This window comes from Echeneis naucrates, chromosome 8, assembly GCF_900963305.1.
Source record: "Echeneis naucrates chromosome 8, fEcheNa1.1, whole genome shotgun sequence".
NCBI classification, from domain to species: Eukaryota; Metazoa; Chordata; class Actinopteri; order Carangiformes; family Echeneidae; genus Echeneis; species Echeneis naucrates.
Genome location: NC_042518.1, coordinates 7,261,619 through 7,270,764, shown reverse-complemented (window position 1 = coordinate 7,270,764; position 9,146 = coordinate 7,261,619).

Here is a 9,146-nt window from a genome sequence, read left to right as displayed (position 1 = left end):
AGGTTTTTAGCTTATCGTCTATGTACAGAAATGTTTGATTTGAGTTTTCAGTCACAGGTCAGTGACAACAGGAATCAGACGTTCATTAGATCTGATGTGATTGTTTTCACATTGAGAAAAACAGGATCACACTGATGGCATGTTTCTCATCCCGTCTTCTCGGGCTGCACAAACACAAAAGAGGCTTTTTGAAAACAAGCCCCGGCCTCGGCCCAAGGATATTGGCGAGAGACTCAACCTAACAAGAGCTATCCAGCTTGGGACACAAGGAGGACAGCCTTCCCTTTGTCAGTGTGGGAGCCTGGGTAAGACTGAACAGTCACGAGCTGTTTCTTCAGCTGTCACTCTATCGGGATGTTAAGTGTCACTCTCTTATTTCCCACCCAGAACATCCACATCCTTTCATACCCAAAGGCTATCAGCGGTGGTGGTCATGGCGGTAGGAGTGATTAAGCAGGATTGGCCGTGGATCCTCAGCCCTTCCTTCCGACTGCAGCAAATCCAGCACTTCACAGTGTGATGAGTGACTGAGGGACTGCCAGCTGTGTCAGAGATAAAGATGATGGCACTGACTGACAGAATGGAAGCTGTAAACCTGCAGGACCTCCAGGTATTTTTGTCTTTTGACATCTGCCCCTTCCTGTTTTCAACTTCCCTGGCCATTGGTGAAGACCCCCCCTCCCCTTTTTTTTAATTCTCCTCTCTTGTCATCATTTCATTCCTTCCTCTAAATCCCGGCACTCAAAACAAAAAACAGCATTCCTTTGTGTAACCACTCCTGTCTCCTCTGTCCAGTAGGAAACTGCTGTCCAATCTATAAGTCATGATAACAACCGTTTTCCTCCTCTCCCTCCTACGCGTGCGCACACACACACACATGTGCACACGCACGCACCCACGCACACACACACACACACACACACACAAAGTGAAAAACCAACTCCTCGCTCAGAGCATGATGTCAGATGTCTGCCAAATGACAGGTCTTGCCATGGGAAAAACACACTTAAGTGTATGTAAGTGTGCACACACACACCCCAGGGACCTGAGGCAGATCAGCACACTCATCCACATGCTCCACATGCGTGCAGACACACACAAAACGCACTCCCACGAGTAATTGAACTTCAGATATTCCAATGGAAGCCCATTAAGAAAAAAGCCCAAATCTTAAACTGAATAAGTGGATACAGTTTCCTTGAAGAGAATTTCATTTGAATTAATGATCATAAGAAATTCTTCTAAAATAGAAGAATGATCAAACATTTATTTTTATAATACAGTTTAAAAAGTCCATCTGTTCCTTTTTGCTATGACTCCAGTTCACTTTAGCCATCCATCCTTTAGGCCACTCTATGAAGCGCCCGCTCTCCCTGTATGGCCTGGGTTATTGATTTGCCATTATGTTGTATGGGGGAGAAAATCCATGACTCTCCCTTTAAATAACCATCACATGAAGACAAGAGAGATACATCACGGAGAAACCATATCGAATCGGAACACATGTGACGTTTGGTGTCGAGCAAGGCAATCTTCTCTGTGCCTCTTACGCCTAACAAAGACGAAGCTGGCGAATTATCTTAAGCTCTGCTGAATCAGGCTTCTGTGTACTGTTGTGAAGGATTCCTCTTCACATGAACACTCCACCAACAAATCTCTCTGTCTTCATATTACCACCCAGTAAGCATGCATCTGGGAATGTAGATATCTCGTTTTCTTTTGAACTGGGCTAAATTCACCCACAGCAAGTTTGGAAACGGTTATTTCACCAAAACACTCTTAATGTGCACTTACTTAGGAATGCAAAGAGGACTTTTGATCTGGTTTGTCAGTTAAATTTAGTCGAAAAGTGAGACTTTTTTTTAGAAGTCAAAGTTACTTTGCTTAAGCGTTTTAATTAATTTAATTTAAGGTTTAGCTCAAATCTATTTTCAAACAATGTTCAAATACTCATACGTACACTGAAGGAGTTGGTTTCTGTTTTAAGTACCTATGGCAACATAATTTCAGAGGAAGAGTCTACAGTTCTTGTTTTGTACAAAAAGAGAAATTTGGAAGTTCTTGAAAATCTACTGCTATGCATCAAAAAAAATGGGTGTCTCCTGAAATTTTTCACTGTAATATAATGTATTTGTTTATCAATCTCTCCATGTGACTTAAATGAAGAGACTGTCTGCACAAAAAGTCCCTGAGTTTTGGAAATATCCATTTGGTATGATGCCACATTTTGCACGTTGTGTCCTTTATCCCCATTTCATGTTCAGAAGAATTTCAGGGGATCTCCTTGCAGCCAATGTGAACAAGAAAAACTATTATAATGGTTCAAAACACCTTTAGCAGTTATATGGTATTAGAAATCTGGACACTTTCACTTCTCAAGCATATTGAGCACAACTTAAAACTCAAAAGTTTTTTTTTTTTTTTTATCAGGAAAACACCAAGCAGTGCTCACGGGTTGTTGATGGGTAAAAACTTATATTGTTTACTTTTTAGAAACCTCAAGACAACGCGACTCTTGTTTTTGATAAACAGCTAATTTTTAAGTTTGTCTAATTGTTTAAGGTATATTTTTTCTGTTTCCAAAAGAAGATGAATGTCAATTGAATGCCAAAAAATTGTTTTCATGTTTTAAGTTCTGATTCTGGTGACTGAGAAAAAGAAAACGCATTTAACTCTCAAAAACCTGACATGGGTGCAAACTAAACCATGAGCAAACAACCCACGAATTCTCATCTTACTCTGATTTAAATATGACTAAATTCTTCTGAGTGCTTTTTTTTTTTTTTTTTCAATGTACCCAAACTTGTGTGAAGAGCAGATTTGCATCAGTTCAGACAGCGATTGTAACTTTGTGTGTACGTGATGGACACCAGCGGTCAGAGTAAACGGCTATTTGACAAAATCAGGCTTCGGGGCCGCCAAAATCCTTCCACTAAATTTCCAACACAAAACCTGCAAATCCCCATCTAAATATGGAGAATTTTGTACATGCACTATGATTTGTGCAAAAAAATTGCACGTTCCCTTCATTCAGATGCAAAAGAAATGTATAAAAGGTTTGTGTAGTATTTATTGTACTGGTACAGGCAGGCAATCTAACACGTAGACGGACGCACAGAGTGACAACAGGACCTCGTTGGGGACAATAACGGACACAGAGCAGATAAAGGGCTGCCTGTGCTGGTGCATTCAGGAAGAGGCCTTTGTTGCTCTGATGTGGCAAGCAACAGTATATGTGACACATACCGAGTTCCTGTGTTGAGTGTATGATGACTAGTGCACGCGTTCAAGAATGTCAGGGTGATGAGTGACACAGGCAAACACACGCTGTCAGCTCTGCTTATGTAGGTCCTGACAGGCTTGCTGTAGGCCACCAGCTACTCATGATGGTACGCATATCGCCGCTCATTCTGCTCAAAGTGTTCTGTGAAGGAGGATATTTTATGCAAATATTAATGCACAGATGGCTAAACACAACTTGGGAGACAACATTTTTGATTGTATTGCCCAGCAATGTTAAAAAAAAAAAACCATCCACAAAGACAGAATAGGAACATGAGCCAGAAAACAATGGCTATTATTCAGCTGCAAAGTCTTTGTTTACGTTGTGATCTGAAACTGCTGTGGATGGCACTTTCTGAGTGATTGTCACCCTTTTGTAGAATATGGCCGCCGCCCCAGTGCAGCTTGATTATCTCAAAATTTAATACAAATCTTAAATCCCTGTTGTGCTCTTTTGCAGAAGTAAAGAAAGCTTGCTTTATCTCTCAGCTCCTCCTCTGAAGCTCCTTCTCTTTGCTCCCCACGCAACCAATCAAAACCCAAAGTGAATTATGAAAAAAAGAAGCAGCGGGGTGAACGCCTTTGTGGCTGAATTTCCATATAGATAGACGAGCACATCAAACTTGTCTGTCTGCAAGCTGCTCTGTCTACACTTCCTCTTATTACATTTTGATGGAGAGATGACTGCTTCATCTACATCTTCAACTTGAATCCACCCTCCACTTAACCCCTCCCGCCTCTCTCTGCGTATCCTGTTTCTATCTGCGCTGGACACTTGATTGTTTTCGAACTGGTCTCGACCCCATAATGAGGAACCTGTGCCTGGTTTTCCTGCCACAGTCTGGTGTACTCAGTTATGATCTGGACGTTCTTATTGCTTAATCGGGCCTCCTCCTCCTTTTTGTAAAAGCTACAGTTGACAATTCCTCAGTAGTGAGGAAACGGGGAAGAAGGAGGGGTGTGTAAAAAAAAAAAAAAAAAAAAAAAAAGAGAGAGAGAGAAGAAAAAAAAAGGCAGCTCCTCATCATGGTGCTTCCAGGCTTACATTTAAATTAAAATGCAATTAAAAACAGGCAAATAAGCTGTTCCCGGGAGATGGTGAAGGGTAGCGGGAGGGGAGAGGAGGAAAGGGCTCTCAGGATAAGGGCCTGTGTCACTCATCATTAGCATGGCATTAGACTGAAGGGAGCTAAATCTGAACACTGGGTCACAGGCACATTTAGAGGAGCTGTGCCTGCTACTGAGGGGTCCCCATGTCGATGAAAATAAACCACACCATCCCATGCAGAGGGAATCACTTCTGCCTCACATCAGAGAAAAATATATACAATTATTCAATGGATTATTCAGCTATTGTTCTCTAAAGCGCCACTATTGTGCCTCATGTACAAGCTCACTATTGTGATTTTCTATACAAAGCTGGGAAGTATCATTGATGGATGTGAATAAATAATTCCAGCATGCGGTAGCAATGTGAATTCCAATTCGTGGCATCGTCCTCTATGTATGAACAGAGTGGTGCAGTGACAAGCTGCAGCTCAATACTGTATCGACAAGCAATGCATTCAGGCAGGATTCCACCGCACCACCTCCTCCTTCATCCCCTCGGCCTTGGCCCTCACCCCTTACCAGCCCCCCTGGATGCCTGGTGCACTCCATGGGCTCCCCCTCCTCCTCCTCCTCTTCGTTCTTCTTTTCCACCTCCTCCTCCTCCTCTCTCCCAGGCTCCCTAACCCCCCCCCCAACCTCCTGCTCAGGCTCCTGGGCAGAGTGGGGGATCAATGGGGGAAGCCTATAGTGGTGGGGGTTGGAGGCGGTGAACCCCACACGACGGCAGCCTTGCAGGCAAGAAGGCGGTAGGAAGCAAGAGTGGGAAGAGAGTGGGGAGGGTGGGGAAGGGGGGCAGTCGGGTGGGAGCCCACCCTGGCAGAGGAGCACCCCTCTTTGCAGACCTGTCGCCTTGGTGCAACAATGGCTCTGACAATGACACTGGAGGAGGAATTTCCGCTGCACCCCCCCCCCCCCCCAAAAAAAATACAATACACACACACACACACACACACATACTCGTCCATGCCCACCCCATCCTCATAGTGCATTAAAACCTGCAGCGGCAAGATGAATGGCTTCTTAATAGCTTTCATTTGTTACAATTATCATAATTAAACATATGTCAGAGGCAGACAAAGGAAAGAAGAGATTTCTGTGTTAGCACCTGAAGCGGGGAGGATGCAAGCTCTGGATAGGGATAGCTTTTGTTATAACATAATTAGCCTGAATAGACTTGATGTAGGATCCATGCAGCATATTTACAGAGGCTAATTAAAGAGCTTCTATTTCAGTAGTTCAGCGAGTTTCCATAATTTGTTTTCAGCAACAGTGTGAACCTTGAGTCTTCTGCTCCCCTGCTATTTGTGTGCATGTTTCATCTGTATGGCCTTGCTACATCAACCTGTTTTGATAGTGGAGCTTAATGACCGCCTGCTGAGCGCTGTGAGAATGGCTGTAGGGCCCTCTTAACATTTTTGTAATACCCTCCTCCTCCTCCTTTTCCTCCTCTCCACCCTGTCCTTGCATTCTGTTCCTTAACCAATCAACTCTTTTCTTCCTTGTCGCTGTGCAGGAATGAATTGGATGCTTGGCAGAGATCTTGTACCCCTCTTTCTCGCTTTCCTCGCTCCCTCTTTTCCTGTCCCCTTTTTGTCCTGCTCATCCTCCCTCTTGCTCTCCTTCCACCACACCTTTTTCTTCTCCTTGTCCAATGCATCAATCACACTTTCCCAGCTCCACCACCACCACCCCCTCTCTTCTCTCCACTCATCACTCCATTCCCTCAGTTTGCACTCCTGGCACTGTGGGTGGTGGGTGCCAAGGAACGGGAGGCCTCCCGGCTTCTCCCCGAGCCACCATTTTGTGGATTGCTTCTCAAGTGAGCCAGCTGTGTGAAAGCAGAGACGTGTGTGTGCATGGGTGGGGTGGGGTGGGGTGGGGGGGTTTGGAAGACAGAGAGGAAAGAAATTGATGTTGCAATGGAAAACAGTCACAAGGCTGAGCTCTGCATGCTTCCTGCTGAGACTGGACCAGAGAGCATGACTTAACCTGACCCTGGCCCTCCAACAGGCACACATTTGCACCCACATAAATACACTCTGCAAGCATTCTTACATGCATGCTCAATCCTCCGCTTTCCACTCCTTCACTGTGCTTTCTCTCCAGAAGTCAACTGAATCTGTCAGAAAAGGCTGCATTATGATAGTAACTTTGTTTTCTTTTCAACAGTTACATACCTCTCTCTATATATATGTAAATAGATTCTCTGGCTGCTGTAATTATGCATGGACACAGACAAGAACAGTATTGCTGTTAAAATCATGAAATAGTTTTTTTTTTTGGTTTTTATTATTATTATTATTATTTGGAGAGGAGCCCTTTGAAACAGTAGATAAGAAGCAGAATAGCTGACCCTGAGTTTATCCTCACTTTTTAGATAACAGCTCGTTTGACCTTGACGTGCCACAGCAAGGACAAAACAAACACTGAAAGGTTTCTGCGAAACTTTTCGTGGAGCATTCAAAATACGTACAACTAGAAATTTGAATTCAAAAACGCATGAAAGATAAATTTCAGATATTTTGAGTCGTGCGCCACGTAATTAGTTTAAAACTGAAGTATGAAGCGCGTCCTGCGATAATTTCTTTCCAGATTTAGTGGATTTTATTGACTGATTCGTTTTGCCCAGACGTCCTGTTAGATAAATGTCTTCTTCATGTGCATTTTTTGCCACTAAAACTTTTCTTTCAGCCGTCGGTAATTGCAGCTCTCAACACAAAGTGTCTGATTCCCCTTAGTGACTTTTTTTTTATCAGCTTCGTGAACTTTTTAAAGTCACAGGTGAACAAGTGCGCGGAGACACAAGCTCGCTTGAGCGCATTCCTGAGAGGGCAAAAATATCCTCATGATCAGGTTATAGTGAAATGCCAGGCCCATCTCAGATGTTTGACTTGTGTCACAACTTCACAAGACACGTAACAATTACCAATGTTCTCCTAGACACACACGGCGATAACACACCTCAGAAAACTGATTTAGGATAGCGCAATAAATGTTTTTTAAGAGCAAACGAGTGGTTATTAATTTCTCGCAATCTATGAAATAATAATTGAATAAAAAATATATTTATTTAAATATATACATATATATATGGGGGGGGGGGCGTCTTCCTGAGCTCTGGTGACGCTGTTTCACTTCAGAGTGTAGTCATGTGATTGAAGTAGCTCCAGGTAAGCTGCTGATTTTGGAAATATTAAATATTATATTTACGCCGCCGAGCTTTGATCAGACCAAGCCGAAACAGGGACTCAGGAGGCGTTTGTTAAAGAATGATGTGTTGACGCAGACTGCAGGCGTCCTTCCAGCCAGCACACACACAAAATGATCCATAATTTGTATTTTGGGTACCTGATGGGTAAACAGAGCTGACAGTGTAAAACCAAACCTGCAGCTCCAAAAATTGACTCCGGGCTGCTGTCAGCCCCATCCGGACTTTTTTTTTTTTTAATGCATTTCAATTCTTTTAGGTGTTTTCACAGACAAATGAATGTTTGAGGAAACGTCTGCTCCTTGGTGCCATTTTTTTTTGTCAAAAGCTCGTTTGTCTGTCACAAACTTATACCCCCCCCCCCCCCAACTCTCTCTCTCCCTCTGTCTGTCTGTCTCTCTCTCCTTTCATGCTGTTGCTAGGGAAGCAGGGCGTATGCGCTCCCTGGCCGCGGCTGAAGGGCACAGGAGAAAAACAGGAATAGGTCTAAAATAAACATATTTAATCGAGAATATGTGGAGCCTACTGAGTCTTTACAACCCCCAGTTCCCATTTCTAGGCTCAAACTCGGGAATTAATAAGTGTAAAGGGTGATATTTCGGCGCTTTCTCTCCATTACCTTATATGGCAGGGCAGAGATATATCGTGCCTGTATTCAATAGGCTGGCCGCTGCCGCTCTGCTTAGAGGCTTCGTTTTAACCCTTGTGCTGCTGAATTATTTTTTGGAGCAAGAGCAAACGTCGTTTTTTTTTTTTTTTTGTTTTTTTTTTTGGCTTCTGTAATCTTCGTAAAGTAAACACAATTTTCAGACGAATCGCTCCGTGTCGATCACAGACGTGTGCGCAAATTCCAACTGGCGCACATGAGCGTGTATTTTACGCACAGACTCGCCTTTTCACCCATGTTTCTCATTAAGTCCTCGTAAATTAGACGAGTTAATGCGGCTGACATTTACAGCACAGCGGACATACTCGCTGCCGGTGTGGCTTGTGTTGCTGGATTTAAATTGTCACGATGCTGATAGACGCTCTCCGCCCAATAATGCAACCAATCATGGGCTGAAATCATGATTTTTGAAAGAAGCAAGCCGAGAGCTTTGGCAACAGTTGAATAAAGCATTATTGCAAAGTTGCCACAGGTAGACTGAAGGCTGCACAGTAACCCTCTGCTATGTGGCAGTTGAGCCCGGAGGACTTGGCACTTCGATAAGCAGAGTGTGTGACCCAAATTTCATTGGCGCCATTTAGCGGGAGATCAAACCTCCATTAACTCATCTTCAAATGTGCTGCTGCTGCGAGGAGAATAAAATGGGAACTTATTTGTTTTGTGAGCTGCAGCCCAAGTTACTCTGGCTGAGAGAAGTTTTGCCGCCGTGATAGGTGCACTCCTGATTAAACCGGATTTGACTGCTGTCGAGGCAGCTTTTGGAGAAAGGTGAGCGCTGACAGGAGTTTCAGCTCCCTCAGGTGCAGCTCTCCGGCTTTACGAACGCTTTTAAAAGCCTCTGCTCAGTCATGTTCGTTTGCTGAAATTTGAAAGCGCATA